Here is a 3,286-nt window from a genome sequence, read left to right as displayed (position 1 = left end):
CACCACCTTTGTGTTCCCGGTCATTGTGAACAGCACCACTGAAGCTATTAAGGTAACCCCACGGCATTTGAGACTGGTCTCTAAGTTAGAGCAGATGCCCCTTACATCGGTACGCACCGTTAAGTCAAGCATAAGGGCCTCAGCGACAGTTCTGCTGTTTACTGCACCTCCCATTACTCGCAATGGACATTGTGAGTATGGGGACTGCAGATTGTTATTCAGCCTGTGAATCCACTCCAGAGTTTGTACCAGCCCAAGAATCTACTCCAGTGCCTACTCCTGCCAATGCTTTTGCTCTGGAGTCTGCTTCGGCCCTTGAGTTCACTACAGAGTCAAGTCCAGGTCAAGAGTCCACTCCATAATCCGCACCAGTCCAGGAGCCCTCAGAGTCTGCTCAAGAGCCCGCTCCAATCCAGGAATCCTCAGAGTCCACTCCAGAGACTGCTCTAGTCCAGGAACCCTCAGAGTTCACTTAAATGTACACTTCAGTCCAGGAGCCTTCAGAGTTCACTGATGAACATGCTCCAGTCCATGAGTCTGCTCCAGAGCTCGCCCCAGTCCATGAGTCTGATCCAGAGCGCACTCCAGTCTGTAAGTTCACTCCAGAACCCACTCAAGTCTACGAGTTCATTCCAGAGTTTACTCCCATCTATGATTCTGCTCCAGAGCCCACTCAATTCTATGAGTTCATTCCAGAGCTCACTCAGTCAATGAGGCCGCTCCAGAGTCAGTTCTGTCTATGAGTTCGCTCCAGAATCTGCTCCAGTCCAGGAGTCTGCTCCTAAGGCAATTCCTCTTGAGATGGCGGCTTCTGCTGCAGAACCTCCCGAAGTGGCGGTAGTGGCCACTTCAGCTCCTCTCTGGGCGATGGCGCCCACTCCTGAAATATCAGTCTCCCCCAACACGATCAGAGAGGTCGTACCAGCACTTCCTGTTTGCTTCGTGACCACAGAGGTCATGTGTGAACTGTCTGTCTGCTCCAACATGACTAGAGAGCTTATAACTTAACTTAATGGGAAGACCATAGTAGCCAACCTGGGTAGCCCTATGGAGGGTGCCTCTGAACACCTTACCTGTTCTATTACGGTCCCTATGGCCAATACTAACCTTTCTGTGCTTTGTGTTACAGGCTTGCCTGGTCTAGCCATGTCTGTTTGACAGATCTACCCTGGGGTCTATGATTCCGTCATGGTTATTTTCAGCCCTGCCTGCTCTGCCATGGGTATCTACAGGCCCATCTGCGCTGCTGTGGTGGTCTTCTGCTCTGCTGTGGGGACCTTCGAGGCCGTCTGCGTGACTGTGGTGGTCATCTGGTCCGCTGTTGGGATCTACAAGCCCGTATGTGCTGCTGTGTTGGTCGTTTGTTCCGCCATGGGGGTCTACAGCCACGTCTGCGCTGCTGTGGTGGTCTTTTGCTCCGCCGTGGGGGTCTTCAAGCCTGTCGGTGCTGCTAGGGTGGCTTTCTGCTGGACCCTGGACATTTGCTGCATGTATTACCCAGTTAGCCCTGCCCTGGATTCCTGCTCGGCCATCGTTGGCCATTTCCCAGACTACATTGCTCTGTCTCATGTGAGATAATTGTTTGCACCTGCTTCCATTTGGATCATTAGGGTCCTGCCTATATAAGCTGTGTTTGTCTCTACCATTGTCATTGAGGTTTTACATTGTTACACTGCCTTCTGAGTTATTTCGGTCTTGTTTATGTTTCATGGTTTTTGAATCTCTTGCCTGTTTTGTGGATTATCCTTTTGCCTTGCCCTCGGGAATTGTTTCTTTTGGATTTACTGGTTTTGACCTTCTGCCTAATCTTGGACCGTGTATTTGGATTTTGTCCTGTTTTCAATAAACGCTGCACTTGGATCTGCAACTTATAAATCTCGGAGCAGTTCATGTGACAATACTAAAATGAGAAATACATGAAGATCACAACTAAGTCTCCTGAGCTTAGAAGCAGCAACCACTGAGCAATAAAATATTTCTATAACGTGAGATTTGATAGAGATTTGATAGTCTTGATAGAGATTTCAGAAAGACAATAAAGATATATTATCTGTTTCTTCCACCACATTTTCAGTTTTGACTCTTTTGACAAACATTTTACCTTGTTTTGAGTGTGAAAAATCTGTCAAAAGAAGGAGATGTGACAAAAATCTTCCACAGCTGTCCTGCCCCACTCCCCGTCTGCTTTTGGCATGAAAGAATGGGAGTTTTCAGGTGACAGCATCAGTTTGTACACTTCAGTCAGTCAGACAAAAGAACAGAGATGCTGATCAGCCACCAAATGATAGCATCAAACAAGAAATCAGTTAAATAGGGAATTAAATCATAATGTTGTATTTAGTAGGGTAGAGTCTAAACAACAGAAATATGGCAAAATATAAGATAAATACAGAAACACATACAGTTGATATGTCTGTAAAGGGTGAAAATAGTCGGATGGAAGCACAGAATGAAGTGTGACAATAATAAGGGCATCTGAGAGTGGATTATGAGGCTGTTCATGAGAATATTTTATTTTTTTCCTCAAACAGACATACTCAAAATATGAATGGGATTTAAAATATAATTTCATAAATGTTACTCATACATGCATTCATGCAGTATTTTATTTTTCTTATTGTCGTGGAAAGGAATTGATTGGGTAATGAAAAGGGGGTGTTATATATCAGAATGGTGCCAGTCTCCATTTCTAAATATATTTCCACTTCCCTACTATGTAGTAGACAAACAAACAAAACATATAGGCAACATTATTACTGTATGTCTGAATTCACAGTATTCATAAGTATTGACAGTATTCTACAGTAGTCAAAAAGTACATGTATGACATACTACTACCTGTGTAACACAGAGGCAGTTGCGTTAGGATCCATGTGCAGCTTTATTAGATCACAAGGCAGGTCATACAGGCATAAATCGTCAACAGGTGTCAGACACAACGAAGGCTGGGCAGAATCGTAAACAGAGTTCATTATAAGGGTCGAGGCAGGCGGCAGACAAACAATGGCAAGAATCAACAAGGCAGGCAGGGTCAGAATAGGTAGGCAGCAAGCAGTCGTAATCGGGAAATCAGTCCAGGTGATAAACAGGGAATCAACACAGGGAAAACGCTCAGAAATGTTTGCTAGGCAAAACAAGACTTCACAAGGAGAGCAGGGACGGCACAGTATAAATAGACCGAGTAGATGGGGAACACCTGTGCAGGTGATTAGTCTCTGGCAAGGTGCATAGTGGGAATTGGAGTCCGAGGGGATATTAGTACTCCGGTGATGGTTCCCTCTGGTGG

This window comes from Sinocyclocheilus grahami, unplaced genomic scaffold (genome assembly GCF_001515645.1).
Source record: "Sinocyclocheilus grahami isolate Dianchi unplaced genomic scaffold, SAMN03320097.WGS_v1.1 scaffold923.1, whole genome shotgun sequence".
Classification (NCBI taxonomy): Eukaryota; Metazoa; Chordata; class Actinopteri; order Cypriniformes; family Cyprinidae; genus Sinocyclocheilus; species Sinocyclocheilus grahami.
This window is presented reverse-complemented; position numbering follows the sequence as displayed.